The sequence below is a fragment of the Drosophila eugracilis genome, unplaced genomic scaffold (assembly GCF_018153835.1).
Source record: "Drosophila eugracilis isolate 14026-0451.02 unplaced genomic scaffold, ASM1815383v1 contig_2152, whole genome shotgun sequence".
NCBI lineage: Eukaryota > Metazoa > Arthropoda > Insecta > Diptera > Drosophilidae > Drosophila > Drosophila eugracilis.
The window spans coordinates 2,166,808-2,183,734 of NW_024573036.1; positions in this window are offsets into that span (position 1 = coordinate 2,166,808).

A 16,927-nucleotide genomic window follows, 5' to 3' on the forward strand; every position below is an offset into this window, starting at 1 on the left:
GCCCTGCTTTAGTAATCCATTACCGCAGGTGCCGTAAAAATGCTTAGTTTACGATTTGCGATTAACGCGAAACAAGTGCGCCATAAAACTCACGAAGTCGCAGTCGCAGTCACAGTCCCGTATCCGGATACGGACCCTCGTCCCTCTTCGATTCCCTGGCTGGCATCTGGCCATTATTCGATTAATTTCAATAAAACGAATCGAAATTTTAACAGCCAGACACACAGTTGACAGTCTGCAGCTTGGCGGACATAAAAATCCTTGTAGCAGCAACAAATTTCAGCTTCGAAAGTGACACTAAATCTCTTCGGGCTCCTTTAATTAAAACTTGCGACTTGTGAGTCAACTTTTACGAGTCCGCTCAGGTTCTGCAGCCTCTTAGGGAATCTTTCTCCTCTTCCTCTCTCTCCTCACTCTGACCAAAATTAGGCTGACAAATTATGCAAAAAGCATAAGTGCAAAAAGCGGCCCACTTAATCACTCAACTTCCACTTCCTGGGCCATCTTTTCCCACTGGTGTTCTGCTGTTCTGGTGTTCTAGTGTTCTGGAGCTCCTGCGACGACGCGTCAGCCAAAAGAAATTAAAGTGAAGTATGCCCAAAAACTTTGGCTGCCTTTCAAATGGCGCTCGCTGTCTCCGTCTCCACTCCAGTTGCTCCGCCGGATGGCGGCCAAAACTAGACGACATCGTTGAATGGCTGCTTCGAAAGCACATAAATTTTAATAATTTATCCCATATTATTCCACTTAAGTCGTTTAGATTTTCATAATAAATTAATAACGACAAGCGCTGCGACCTTGCCGGAACCCAAGTCCCGCCCCTAAAATGTGCACAGGGAGAAAATATGTTTTCTTATTCCATAACCAAGCATAACGAAAGGAAAGAAATATCATTAAGCTAAAACTATTCTTGAAATCTCTTCTTAATGGTTTGAAGTTTGAATGAAATATATAGTCCCCTACCATAATATGTAGTTCTCAGTGCACTCCAGGGTCCATTTCTAGGCCCATTGGAGTCACAGAACGGTGGCCACATCAATTGGCAAAGCCCAAAGTTCCAAGATTCCGGAGGCGGGGGCGTCTATTAAAATGCCATGGCAATGGGGCAGACCAAAAAACAGAAATGATGCCGATGATGAGCGAGGCCTTGTCGCAGGAAATCCTGGAATCGGGGCAACCACTGGGCCACCGGATGTGCGCCTCCCCCACGCCCACTTCTATGACCACGTGCGTTGGGCGATGTTCGTGGCTTATTTATACGCTTAATTTGCGCCACAATTTTATTTACAAATTGTTGTTGGGCCGCACCCAGCGAGCGGCGAGGCCAAAAGTTGTCTTGTGGTCTTGGTCTTTGGGTTGTTGGCTGTTGGCTCTTAGCTGTTAGCTGTTGGCCCGGCTGAGATTTGCGGTATTTCGGTTTATGAGACAAAGGCGAAAATTTATTGTTGCGAGGGGGTTGCGGCATGAATTTATTGGCGTCCGCCCCAGCGACAATAACAGCCTGGTTGGAGTGGATCCAGCTCGGAGGTGCAACGCCTCGTTGATTAGCCCTCAGATTTCTTTCAGAAAAAGTAAGGGAAAACGGGCAAAGCTTCTATTAACAGCTCGTCAAATACAATTTGCCCGAAGAGGGCTTCACTCTCAGCTTCCCCCTTCGGTTAAACCTAGAAAAAGTTCTCTGTTTTAATATAGAAAAGTATATCGTTTCTACTTCCTGATGTCTACCTATCATGGCTGTTTATCAAATTCCGGCTGTTACAGCCGAAGTGAAGTCGAATTGAGGGACTAGGAAAACACACACGGCAATCATGAAACGTTTTATTATAAAAGATGTGTTGGCCACTCGAGCTGGATCCTGCTGCCCCAGCCTCCCCTTGCATATTTACAACATTTATCAGGCTGCCTCCAGCTCGAAGTTGACTCAAGCGGTCAACTGGCAGCTTGACATGCCTCCCGCCACCCTGCCAGGCCTCCCTGGTGTTTTTCCAGGGGGATAAAGCCATCGAACCTGTCATTATAGATTTGCTATGATGGAAGGCCCGAACAAAAGTTGTTGATGTGCGTCTGCCTGGTTTTGTCTGCTCTGAGGTTCCGATGTCCCGATGCTTCGATTTTCCGATGGCTGAGGAATACAATTTTCCTTCTGTCAGCTGGACAAGAAACCAGAGCTCTCGGATCGGGTATGTGTGTGGTTTCTGGTTTCCACCTGGACGCCACCCCACCTATGCCCCGTTCTGTCATGCACTAAATATTGTGGTTGCCAGTGTCTTCCCCTTTTCATTACGGGCTCTTCTCGTGTGTGTTCATTTGGTCCCTCTTAAATTTGAATGGCTGCAAGTTGCCTGGCATGTTGCTCTGTGTGTCGCTATCTCGGCATCTGTATCTGCATCTGTATCTGTGTATCTGTATCTTCAGCGACGCATCTGCCTCGGCTTCTGCGAGTGTGTGTGCCTGGTTTCAAGTACCATTGAATTGATTGATGTTTGATGCACTCAACCACAACGATATGCAGCAAACCGCATCGCTGCTGCGGCAGCTTCTTGCAGCCCCTGAAAGCCCCGCCCCTTGTCACTGCGCATTTGAGTTGCATACTTTTAGGAGTGCACCCAGCTGCCAAGCACACAGATAAAAAATAAGCTCAAATATGTTTTAAGAGTCAATAAGATCAAAAAGATAGCAGGAAGTTTTGCTTAGCAGAATTCCAATTTGTATACTCAAAGAGTTGGATATAAAAAAAGTCTTTCGGACACTATCTTATGGAAAATATCCTTAAAAAGCTATAAAAATCACATTCATTTTTGTTCCTGTGTAGTTATGCTGCCCGCAAATGCGAGGGCAAATGAATTTTGAAGTTGCCCGCCGTCGAAGATGGGAACAGCCATGAGTTACACAACAGTCCTGCCCCGATATTCCGAGTGCAGTAATCTGACCGCACATAAATTCTCGCCAGTTTCCTATTCACATTCGCACATAATACTTCATACTTTATATTTCGCAGAGGGGGCAGGGAAATTGGGGATATATGCCGAGTGTATCGAATAATAAATGTGCAAAAACGTTTTGATTTACACCACGACTACGCTTTTTTAATCATATTTAAATAAATTAAACATTTATTATAGAAATGCAGCCATAAATAAATTGAGTAAATACACGGAAAACCGAGAAAAACAAAAGGCTGGAGCAGCACTGGCCCGGCTTCCGGGTATCCCGAGCTTCATGGGCAAGTTGTTTGCCATGGTTGTGGATACGCAATTGGCCATCAGTGGCCGCTTAGCCGCAGATGCCATGAAATTGAATTGCCGGCAAACAAAAATGCACTACGAAATGCCCTACAACGGGGTCGTTTATCATGCGATATTTGAAAGTGTGGCGGAGATTTAATCGGGTCTCGTATCTCTCAGCCTCCATTCCAGGGTATTCAAAATGTATCACTAATGGACTGCATTTTGTGCAGTTTTTTCCCACTCGGTTTATTCAAATGACATTTGGTTAAGCATTAAATTGATTTTCATGACTTGTTTACTCAAGGCTTAACCAGGGGACTCCATCCCTATGCCCAGATCTGGCCCCTTGGCATTTGCATAATTGCCACCCAGCTGTTGAAATTAACCGCATTTATCACAAATCGCAATGAAGCGTTCGACGAAAAAAGCTGCTGGGCACTCAGCGTTGCAACTTCCAAGTTGGCAACTTTTTGCCGCCTTTGTGCCGAGTGCAATGTGCACAACTATTTTCGCATTTTGCACTTCCGCTATAAATTCAGGAATTTATGGTGCGTATCACTCGCCCGAATGTTTTACATGCGATTCTTGGCCTGCCCCGCAACAACTTAACTTGCAAGTTGCAACTCCAGTGAGCAATAAGCCAAACGTGGAACACCCTAAAAGGATTTCAAGGAAAGGTTATTGGGTATTCAGTCCTTATGACTGTCAGTATGTTGGGAGCTTAAGAGATCTTGAAATCAAAAAGTGTTAGAATTCTTTTTAGAATAAATAAATTAGTAAATACTAATATATTTTTTACATTTTGTCTGCCAGTTTAAAAACAACTAAGCCCGATCTAGTTGAGAACATAATGTTTTATATTGTATTTCCAAGTTGTAAGCCCTCAGATTTCGGATAGGGCAGCTCAAGAGTTATGCGTCTCCAACTGAAGTCGAAAAACTTTAACGTCTTGCAGTTTCTGGCCACAAGAAAAGGGTAAAACCAGAAGGAGCTGGAAAAAGGACTCGGAACCGTCTGCTCCTCGTTGGCGCACAGCTCTGCCCGGATAAAATATGAAAGCCTTGCTGGCGTGTTGGCTCCGTTTAATGAGCTCTACGCAGTTGCCTTAGATTTCAAGGAGCAGGGGAAGTCCTAGCGAATCCGCATTCCAGTTGGGACAAGTTTAAGCCACAGATGGCTTGGCGACGCGTCGCTGCAGCTGACTGCTCCTCAATTCGCTGCCGTATTGCGATTTGCGCTAATTCACGTGTTTCCGCTTGCTGAAGTTCGAGATGCGCTGCCCCTCGAAGTCTGAGACCTCTCTCTCGCCATGCGGCTACTCCTTTTGGCTACTATGGTACACCGAAAAAGCAAGGATCAGGGTTGAGTAAGAACTTTCCTAATATGAAATAACTAAGATTCTCAACTAAAAAAGAAATTTTACAAACATCTGTACCCCTTTTCTCTCTGTGCAGAGGTCCTTCCTCTTTCGTGGCTGGTCAAGGACTCTCTTGCAGAGATGCTGCGGCATTCGCTGAAGTAGTAGTAGCGGCCGCGGCTTAGGAACTCCCCTCCTGTGCCGCATCTAAACTTGGGCAGGTGAAAAAGTTTAGTGCTGTTGCCACGGTTGTGATTTCAGGTAACTTGCGATGAATTACTTCAACTTGCCAGCGGATTGGAGTGCGCAATGCAGCAGCAGATGGATGGAACAGGAGTCGCCGCTGAATCCCGAGTTAATTGTTCCCAACATTTCAAACACAATTACGAAAACTTTGCGGATTTGCACTGGCTACTGGCTCCGTCCGAAGGACATTTAACGAGCTGTCTCTGGATTTTGAGTAGCGTATCAATGGCTGTCCGAGTTGCGAAACTTTCCAAGCAGATCGAATTTGCGTCAACTTTGGTCTGAAACTCCTCGAACACAGAATGGCTGGTGGAACACAGAGCCCAGGAAAGTCCCATTCAGCGCCTTCCACCTCATTTCCAACTGCATCTGCATCTCCACTTGCAGCCCTCCTCTGCTCGCTCAACATCATTATTTATCCGAAATTTGCTTACAAGGTGCTTACAATTTTTCCAAATATGCCAGACAGAACTAGCCGCACTCAAAGTGTTATTAGTTGGCTAGAAGGGAGGCAACTGGGGGCACTCTTGACAGCCAATGCATCGATAGGAGCTCTGAATGGGGAGAAGGTGCACTGAAAGGAATAGGAAGGGCAAAGCAATATAGTTTATAAGATAATCTGAAGGTTAAAAGCCGTTTATTTTCATTCCTTGACTTTGATCACTTTTTGTATAGGATCATAAAATAAATCTTTGACCATAATGTATGACCAGATTATATTTTCCAGTGCACCCAAGCGAGCACATTTGCATGGAAGCATTTGAATCATATAAAAAATGAATTGCCATTGGCCTGGCGGGTCGAGCAGTATCCATTTGATTTCATTTGCTTGTGGCCTGGCACCTGGATGACCATCGATTTGAGTACCCTGCTCCCCCAGCAATCGGTCCGCGTGTTTTATTTACCCGCCAAGTGGGCGCCACTTTAAAGTGGCTTAAAGTCTCCGAGGTATTAGCAATCAGCTCCTGATGAATTGCCGGCGATGCGGGAAATGTCGATACAGCTGCAGCTGCGAATACAGATGCGCAATCGGATGTCGATGCAGCGATATATTGAAATTCCGAAGTGGCTGGAGCTGTCGAGTCCTGCGGTTCAGCGGCTGAAGGATGCGCACATCCGCTGGCCGAAAAAAGGAAAGGAAAATAAACAAAATTAACGGCGTTTGCCGCTGCTCCTTTTCCTGTGCCAGCGCGTTTTTGGTCCTGGTCGCGTTGGTCATTAGAAGTGACAGGGCCGCAAAGCCACGCACTGGGCACAGCCCTCTTTTGTCCACTACCCCCTTTGCGCTCCACCCATGTTACAGGGAATGGTAAGCGGCCCGTTGTCCCCCGTCGGTCATTTGTCGTGCCTCAGTTTTTGGCCTGAGTTCAATTTTCTGGTCATGCACATGGCAGCCGCTGCTGCAGCTCCGTCGAATTTTGTTCATTAGGCACGCACACACACGGCTGCCGCCCTTCAGCCAACAACCACGCCCCCCGTAGGATGACCTGGCCATGGTGACTAGAATTGTTCCGCAGAGAGGCGCACAGCCGGGATCCGCAATGTAATCAACGAAATCGCTCGAATCGCCAGAAATCGGCGTTTTGTCTAGGAGGCAGCAGCAACAATAGAAAAACAACGAGGCAGGCAGCGGATCCGGGACGAAAAACCCGGACCCGAAGCCATATCCGTACTCTGTACTCGTACCAGCCTGAAACAGCACGGATGGAAAAACATGAGAGGGGGGCCAACTAGTTGTCTCGACATTAGGAATACCCTTGGTAGACTGCGTTTTAGTTAGTAGTAGGTTTAAGCAATGAAGCAACCAACTTGCAACAGAGAACTTCCTTATGTTTGCGCTCATAAATATATTTGGGTATTTGGTTAGTCCTTCTAGACCTAAGCATAAAGGTTCGTTACTGAATAGAAATACGTTTTCCAAGGGTATAAACAATCAGGGCGACTGTTGCTCCTGCAACTGCGGCCATTAACGGTAATTCCGGCAGCGCTTTTAATTGCGCATACAAAGAGGCAATAGCATGGAAAATGAGTTGCGGTCCGGGATTCTGAACCAGCGATTGGAACGGCCCGAATTCAACAGATTATGATTGCCGGCCAAAGGAAGGGGTCCTCTCCTTCAAGGGCTGACAGGGCAAACTAGAAATTCCAGCCAAGTTTTACAGGTCTATCAACAGGCAAAGGTCAGGTCATATTAAACGAATCGAAAAGCAGATTTCGTTTAAACTGCTGTGTTGATTTTCCAATAAAAATCAATTTTATTACGAAAATTGATTTAATGATGTATAAATACAGCCATTAAATATTTACTATTGTGACGGACATAAATCAGTTATCAGGCAAATCACGATGGCCGTACATCAAATGGATTTTTTAATGGAATTATACATTTCCCACTAATCTTCCATCCGAAATGCAACAGTCTGAGCCAAAAGTATCTACTCAGTTCATCAAGGCAGACACTTCCAATAAACTGCAGACTAATTCCTGCAATTACGAATTGGTGGCCTGCCAAGGGACCCAGAACTAAACAAAAGCCACATCGGGGAAACGAGAGATGGGGTGCGCGATGGCAATGTAATGAAAAACTCATAACCTGTGGCTTTTTGTCATGCGGTCACACGCACAGACAGACAAGCAGACAGACAAAATCCATGGCAGGACACGCAATCCTGCCAAGGATGTGGATAAGAAGCCCGAGCAAGCGAAAACTTCTCCTTTGGCCTTTTGCCCCCGGCCACGGTTCACATTTCTCTCCGCGCCTCCGTTACTTTTTCTGTTTCTGTTTCACATTTCATTGCCAACTTTGAGGTCCCCAAACGAGTTCGGGCGAAATTGAAACCCAAAACCCAGAACTGAGAACTCAGAGCCCGGCCAACACCACCATCGCCATTCAACTTTGACATACTGAAAACGCAACGAAAACTTCTGTGCCGCGCTGACAACTAAATTCGATATCGATTTGATTTAGTTAAACGCTGAAATGTCTCCTCAACGGCCCGTCGATGGGTAGAGGAGCACACATTTTTCGCCGAACCGCCTCAGGCAATGAAATTCGGCATGATTGTCGCCTTATGCTGTGAAAATAAACAAACAAACGGACTCGGGCCCAAAGCAAATAGAAGGACACTTAGATAAGCGACTGCGATTGAAATTGGCACAGGGATTCGGTTGGGGGAGCACTGAGGGGAAAATGACTTTCCTATTACTGTTTTATGCTTAAGTTTTAGATTTCAAACAGCTTTAATCTTCTGTCAAGAGATGATTTTGTAGAGAGGTAAACTTAAGTACCCAAACTCCTGACCTAGTTAACCTACATTCTTAAACCTTGAAAAATCCCTAAGAAGTCAACAAAGTATACAAATTGTGCTTTGTTTTTCCAGTGTAGCGTCGATAACTGACATTGGTTTTGGAGCGTGGAACGAGTAGACCATCAGCTTAGGCGCGCGAAAATGACTCGAGGGTGGAATGGAGTGATGCCGGAGTACGGTGGGCCGAAGGAGGAGCTTCTTTGATGACCCGCCCGATAGCCGCAGAGCTGAGATAGCGGAGAAGGGGCGTGCCTCAGATCCTGGAGCTGTCTGCCAACACACTCTGCGTGAGAGCATGTGTGTGTGTGGCAATGGTCGTATGCAAATTAGTGCAGCTCCTGCATGTGGCCACAGGCATTACCCGTTGGCTCATGTGAAATTCAAATGTGCGCCATGTTCCAGGCGCACAGGAGACGGCTCCTTCCTTCTACTTCTTGGGCTCCTGCCTTACTTCTGAGGCAGAATGGATTAAGTTGCTCGCCGCAAAAGATGCGGGGAGTGGAGAGGATGGGGTCACTCCTGGACTTGCAGAGAGATTCCTCTATCTGGCATTTTTATCTACATTTCTTTCACATTTTCACCGACTGCATCATAAACAACAACGGGTGTGTGCCAACAAAGCGAACATGGACAGAGCCAAAAATTAACATAGAGCACTCGCACACATGGGCCCTATTCCCAGTCCGAGTCCCGGAGGACGAACATGTTGCCGCAAACGATTTGAGGGCAGGCGGGCAAGGGGACCTGGCCAACAGACGCCATCAAGCGAATTAAAACCAAATCACTTACAAGCGGCCAAAAGTGTTAACGTGTAAATTTCCATTTACCAAGATCGAAGCTCTCTGATAGCAGCAGACACTATAAACATGCAGGGGGCGGGCCAGGTGCCGAAAGGGGGGCGCTTGCCCCTTGCCGAGTGGGAGTTAAAAATAAAACTAGTGGCCAGGCGCAAAGCTCCTGGCCAAAAGGATATTTAGAGGTGGAAAAAAGTGTTTGTACACAGAAAGAAAAGTTAATTCTTTTGAGGGTTAGCTTGGACTATGATAATGGCATCATGGTATCAGTGAAAATTCTAAAATTTGTATGCTGACAACCTTTCTTTTCCGTGTATTTGCGGTGCAAGAGAAAGGGGGTGCCGGATGGGAAGAACAGTTAAGGCGCACACACACACATTTACATGCATAAATAAGCAAGGAGCCCAGGACTTCTTAACTCAATGAATTCTCCTGCAATTTCGTAAATTAACACTTTGGACGTGGGAGAAGGAATCGAGCTGTGAAAATCACACAGGACGAGGGCAAAGAGGGCGGAGGGTGTGGAAATGGGGGAATGTGGGGCATAGACATTCTCGCACTTACTTCCGAGTCATTGGAGCTATCTCTCTCCCACTCCTTCTGCAAGTGTTGTTCGGTTGCCATTGCCAAAAAGTCTACAACGGCGGAAACAATCTGTTCACTGCGCGTCGAGGCAGCAGCCATAAACAGCCAGCCATCCCCTGGAAAACCCCCAACCACCCATCACTCCCACTCTACGATTCTTTCCGCTCTGAATTTGCATTTTCGGTGAAATTGATATTTTTATACCAGCTTTCATGGCGCAGTATATCGGGTATCCCAAAAGAGGCATTTTCGAAAAAGCAAATAACCTTTGGGTGGCAAGGATTTTAGACACCTCTATGCTATAAAGTTTGTATATTGTTTATCAGTATTATATAGATATTAGATTCTCTGACTTACATATTTAGTTTAGTTAATTGAAACGATTATAACATTCCCAAACTTATCCTTAAAGCTTAAAACAGTTTAATAGAGGGCTCGGAGAATATAAACTACTCTCACAGAGAGACAGTTTCCCGTTTAAGAGTGACGAATCCCGCTCATATTGGCACTTCATTGCTGGACCACCCCCCCATCTGCATCCTTTTAAGGACTCGCATTGAATCGCATCCATGTCCTGGCAAAGGACCCCTCTGCTGCTCGTCCCCGCCCTTGTCGCCTGATATCGAAATCTGTTTTATCAGCCCGCGTTATTGCTTTTGTTGCTGTGTGACTGCATGCAACGTGGGGCATGGCCCGCCCCTCTTTCGTTCCCACTCGTACATAAATTTATTCGCGATTTTGTAATTCCCTTTTTGGTTATAAATTTCGCTACTGTTTCGGTTTCGGTTGACTGCGTAGCATGCCACCCACCTCCCACCTCCCAGTTCCCAGCAACCCATAAACCCCCGCTCTTGTCACATCCCCGTGTGGTTGCAATCAGTTTATCAGTTTATTTGTACACTGGAGTGGGTGAGTGTCTGCGTGTGTGTTTATTTGTTATATGCAAATAGGGGCGGGCGCTCAAAAGGGGCGGTGGCTGCATATCCTCGTCACCTCTGAATGGTTTGGCCCGAAGGAAGGGAGGCATCCCTGCCATTGTGTGCGCTAAAAATTACGCCAGTCGAAGTCAATTTCGATTTCAGATGGAACCTGCAGTGGGTAAGTCAGGACCAATAATGGTGGGATTTTTATTATTAATCTGTATCACTATATTTAGTAATATAGATTAAATCAAAATACCTTTTAGTACCCTTTAGGAATTCTCTAACATCTTCAACTGAAAACTACCCAGCTAACTCGATAAAGAAGGCAATTTAACCCGTTGACCCGCTGCCAATTTTCAGCGACAATTTATTAAAGTTCCCAGGTTCCGAGGTGCCTTTCCTCTCCCCCTACCACCCCACTGGCCCTATTCCACCTTCACTCAACTTGGTCGGAAAATCTCGACGGGCTCCAAGATATTGTGTTAATTTGCTGCAGTCATGAGCCTCTAAGGTTGCGAGTTGCAGCGGCAAATTTGTTGCCGTTTTAATTTTTCTGTCAGCTTGCGCTCGAGCGCCTCCCCTACGGCAGCCCCACCCCCTGTACCCCTTCAACTTTGCATGCCACATGCGAGGACTTTTAATTGTTGCATCTGCAGGGAGAAGGCAGCCACAACTTAACGAGTACGCGTCCAGTTGAGGAGTCAGTGCATAAATTAGAAATTGGCGACCTGCACGGGCGCGCCTGAAGAGTTTTCCCCTCCCCGTTTTCCGCTTTTACCGCTTGGAGTGCCTCTTCGCATGTGTTGTTGCGTTTTGCCACTCGACGGGCTTTGTGTACACACACAAATTACCGGCGACAGAGGAGACCCTCCCCCTCGCTTTCTGCCCGTTTGCATGTCCTGCGAAGGGTTAACCGAAGAGTAAGCATTGTTAACAGGACTAGGCTTAAATGGCACACTCGGGAAAAGAGTAAATGCCATTAGATATGGTATACAGTTATTGCAGTTAACTTAAATTAAAACTAGCTACTTAATACATAACCTCATTTGCATTTATATTAAGTTACTATTGCAAGTCTGAGTTAGTTACTTAATATTTCTTAGAGTGTAAGACCCATCACCCATCTCGCTCTATCCCTGTTCTGAGAACAGTTTACCTAGTTCGTTTAATTAATAAACACATTTTGATTAGCGTGTCAGCACCCGCCTCCTTCCGCTGAAGCCTTCACTCCCCGTTACTCTCGCTCCAACTTCCACCCATTCCAATCATACACGACTTGACCTCCTCTGCCTTCGACCTTCGACCTGACTTACTAACCCGATTCGCTATCCCCTATTATTTTGTTCCGTTTTGTTTGCCATCATCATTAGTCACTCTCTTTTCTCCTGCGTGTCCCACCCGCTCGCACTTCTGCTCTCCCAAATAAGAATCCCCGTTATTTGTTTTGCTGTCAGATTAGACTCACTTGTTGATGTGCTCTCTTACTTATACATGGATATGTACATTCCAATGGGAATCTCTGTTTGTCTCTCTTCTTTTGCCGTTACTTTGCTTTTACCTTCCGTTATTACATTCCTTCTTGAGTAGTTTTGTTGTTTTTTATTTTAGAAATTCAAAATTAAAACTATTGAAAGCAAAGTAAATGATATTTAAGTTAGGCTTAAAAATCACTTTTAATAATATACAAAATCCATTCAATTAACTTCTCATTAAGGGCGTTGGAAGCATTCACTTCACATAAGTTTCCCTAATGGCGTTCAAAATTCTCTTTCACACGAAGGAATTTCTAATTAGTGGCGATTGTTTCGCTTCATAAACAAGCCTCATTTTGCTCTCCTGATTTGGCAAAATCCTCTGCCATCCCTGCCACATGTGCAGGCGAACTATTGTAATTGAAATTCCTGCCAAATTTTTGGCTTGTAATTTGTTTTTAATGTGGGTCAAATGCTAGCCAGAGGGCTCTCTTAGTACAAAAAATAAAATAAAAACCAATCAGATGCACATAAACAAGTTTTAGCATAGAGACTATTTTATATGAAAAGATAAGGTTCAGAGCTTACCTATATTTACAGTTAAAGGTTAGTAATAGTAAATACCTTGATAAAAAATAAATAAATAAATTACAGATTTATAAAATGAATTTAGTAAAACCTTTCAAGGGGCTGTAACCCGTAATACTTTTATTTTTCAGTGTTGCTTTACGAACATTGCCGTAACATGTGCCGAACTCAGCTAATGGTCCCAAAAGCCGCTTCCGTTGATTGCAGGGGCGTAGAGGGGACGGTGCACCGAAGGGGTAACACTTTGTGCAATTTAGCTTTTGGCCAAAGTCATTAAGTTTGATGTTAAAGCCACTGCGTTGCCGAATCCTGCTACTGCTACTGCTGCTCCTGTTTCTTTTCCTTGTCCTCAGGTCCTTCTTTTCGAGTCCGTGAGTCCGTCTCTCCGGTTGGCATGTCAACTGGCGCTGCTCTGCTGCAGGCAGATTTACAGTCAGTTGCTTTTTCACTCCGTCCGTCAGTTATTCCGTAGACCATTCCTCCGTCCCTCCTCCTTCCGCCCTCAGTCCAGCCATCCGTCTGCCGAAAGCGGATGCATTACAAAGGACATCAAGTCGGGATATTGAGTTTTGTGTGCAACAAAGAAAAACGCATACAAAGCCGGCCGCAAAATAAATGCTTCTTTGTTGGATTGTTTTCGCCGGCGAGGGGGTTTGGCATGGCACGGCGGGTGGAGGCGGCAGAAGGCAGCGGGAAAAAATTGAATTACATGCGAGCCAGCAGCTTCTATGCCCCCTTTCCGCAGCCTTTGAATCCGTATCCGTCCGAGTTTACCGCAGGCGCAAAACTACTGTGATTGCGTGGATAACACTTGAAGAAAATAGTATCAAGAAAGAGAACATTTTATATAAAAGAACAATTTCAAGTTCCTTTTGATTCCAAAACAATAAGTAAGCTCTTTCGCATCTTTTAATTTATCTAAATACAAGACTATTTTCTAAAAAAATCAAATCATTGCTGATAACCTCGCTAAAAGTGTTACCTTTTGACCACTATTTTCTGGCTGTGCAAGGGCTTGTAGGTGTGGTCGCGAACTGAGGCGGATATGATGAAGCAGCGGCATAAAAATAAGTACAAAAGCAACGCAACGCCAGGCAAGCAAAAGGAAAATGCTTTCTCCTCGACTGCCGGTGATGCCCACGCCCACTTTTCCTCCGCCTGCCTGCTTTTTGTAGCTTCATAAAAAATTTCCCAAGCGGAAATGCAATTTAATTAAAAATGTCCTGCTGCTGGCGGAGTCTCCTGCAGTCCCTACTCCTGCAGCTCCCCGAGAAACCCGTCGGAACAGAGAATTCAGCCGGAGCGCGTTTGCGTTTGCGTTTGTCTGCGGAGCAACTACTTGGACACTGAGTTGTAGGCAAACATGATGAATCTCTTCCACAGATTTCCCGCTGGACCCTCGCTATTCTCCCCTTGCTTTCTGCTCGCTTTTCCTTCTTTCTGCCAGCAAAATCGTTTAAGATTAACAGCTAGCGATAAACAGGCGGCGACTGGAAATGCAGCAAAATTAAATAGCCAGGCTGACCCTAGACCCCGGCCTTCTCCTCCTTTCTTCTTCTTCGGCTTTGGTTAAGTGAATTACCATACTCAATTAACGTTATGCTTATTACGCCCCAGCTTCTAATCCAATTCGACTCTGAATGCAATGGAAATAGTTGGGCAGTTGGGGCCAACGGGAGCTTTCGGGGCGGAATACCAAGCCATTGGACTCCATGGAGGCTGAAAGACGGCATTCACCAAATGGGAAAGCTAAGCCCGGGGCATTTTCCGAATGCCAAACAAAATTAGCTCACCATTTATGGGGACAGAACAATGCTCGAATGAGTGGCCGGCTGCCGCTCTGACCTCATCCAATCTGAAAATTCCTGTTAGAATGGTTTGAAATCACGCAGAAAGGCTGCCTTTCAAAAGGAATTCTTTTCTCCATCTGGTTGTATTTTAATTTCCTCAATACACTTTAATTACTTTATTGGTGTTGCTTAAATTTGCTTAATTTAATTAATATATCAACTATGATACAAATTAATCGCCTTAGATAAGTAAAAAATACTTCCACCACGAAAAATGACTTGTAATTTAGTTCTTTATTAGCAAACCTTTATCAAAATTTAGAACAAAAATCAGTTTCTTCTTCTATTATGCAACCAGCCCAGTGCTAGCTTCTATTTTGGTGGCAATTTTTCAACTTTCACCTGTGGCATCCATGTAAATCTGCATGTTAACAACGAAGTTTTACACGCTGCTGGTTGCCAACCGAGCTTTGGATATATTTTTTAGCTGCACCAGCTGCTGCCACTGGAGAATCCACAGCAACAGCACTGGAAACAACAACAGCTACATCGAAATGGAGAAGCAGCCGCAAAGTGACATTGGCAGTGCCACGCCCACTACGGCTGCCTGCGGTTGCGCCCTAAACCGAGGCTTCTCCGCAGAATCTGAATTTATCCTTTTCAAACCAGGACCTCGGGAGCTGTTTGCTGTCAATTAAATTATGCCATTACTTTGGGGTCAAGTGTGGCCAGCTGCCCTCTGCCCTTTCACCACGCCCTCCTGTATGGCCCGCCCTCTCTCGAAGTTTATTTGTTTGCACAGTTTCCGTTGATTGTTAATCGAATTAGGACGCCCGGACGAACGGAAGGACCCGCAGAAGGACACCACGTTCGATCTGTGCAACGAGTCCTCGTGGCTTTAATTAAATTTAGGCTTCCACCATGGCTACAAGGATTCTTTGCACAGAGAACAAGAATCAGGAAAGAGATTAAGATATTCTAAACATAACATAAACATTAAAGCATAAAAACTAATTGCAAGTTAATACTAATAGTCAAGTTAGGAAAGTTCGTTAAAAGTTCAAGATAGCTTTTGATTCAATCAAATTTATAAATAAAGAAGTAAAAGTTTAATTTTAATGTTAAAACTTGAATGCTTTCCAATTAGAAATTATATATTACATAATCCTTTATATATATTTAAACACTTTTCTTCCTGTGCACCATGCTGCACATCTGTGTGTCCGCGGCGGCGGCATATGGCGCTCATTATGCAGCTGGATCGTGTAAATGAGCCAGCCATGAGCTCGATTGGCCACGCCCACTTACAGCCACCGCCCACAGGACCCTTGCCCTCCCGCTGCCTCATCCACCCTTCTCTTTCTGCGGCAGCCGCAAGCGCACTTTCGTTAATTACGCAACAACAACAGCGGCGAAGAAGAAGAGCATCGGAAAGAGGCAACTTACAAATCCTCCGCGCCATGCTCCATCACGGATGCGTTGCATCACTTTATTGAACTTAATTGCATGCAATAAACCCGGCGCAGAGGAACCGAGGTATCCGGCAGGATCTAGAGATGGCCTCGTGAGGGGAGGCTCCTGCAAGAGTAACTGAGTTTATGGAATCTTTAGTTATTTGCTCTAAGTTTTAAACATCTCTTCTCATTATCATATGTTAATATAATTATAAACCAAAAGAAGAACACGACTTCTTCAGTCGTCAGCCTATGTATTTAGATACTAATACTACTTCTGTGACTTCAAAGAATATTAATCTTAAGAGGCATTTGAAGAGCACCATAAAGTTGGACTTTTAAGATTAAATTGCAAGGGTTAACTCCAAGAACATCTCTGTCCGAGGTGTACATTCAATAACTCCTTTTTTTTCGTTTGCATTTCATTTGCATTCAAAGGTTTTTACGTGCCTTTCGGGCGATTCAACGGCCCCACAGCAAATTGAATTACCGCCCTTCTCCACGCCATTAATAGATATATAAATTTATACATATGGAGCTGCAATTGCATATTAAGTGGGTGGGATGGGGAGGGCTATCATTCATCCGCCATTCATGGATGATCACCGTTTTGGGGAATGGAAAAGTATCGGGGAGAGGCACTCATTTGTTGCGCTGCTTTGTGTTCGACTTTTGTGCGTTGGCAGTGCGACGTTTCCGGTTCCGGCCTTTGTCCGGACCTCATTGTTGTCCGTCCGGAAGAACGAGCGGCCAGCACGTGCCCGTCTCGAGCGGCTTTTTGTCGTCACGGGCCATATTTTATTATAGCATTTATGATATATATTTGAATTATCGCATTAAATGCACTTTGATTCGCTGCCGTGCTGCATTATTAAAACTTTTGTGTAAAATTTAATCAACTTGGGAGTTGCGCTCTCTGCCATTCTCGCCTGCAGCTAGTAACTAAATTATGGACTATTTTTGTTGCATTATTAAATGCAATTTTTGACTATAAATGCAATTTGCGATATTCACGTTTTTCGCTCTCTTCGACGGCTTTGTTTTTGTTTTTAATTGCATTTTAAATGCGCCATCGCTGCGGAGCAAAATCAACAGAAACCATGGCGATAACGATAACGCCAGCGAAATCAAATCAATTCGTATTGGAAAAGTCCTTTAGTAGTTTTAAGGATTTAAGATATTA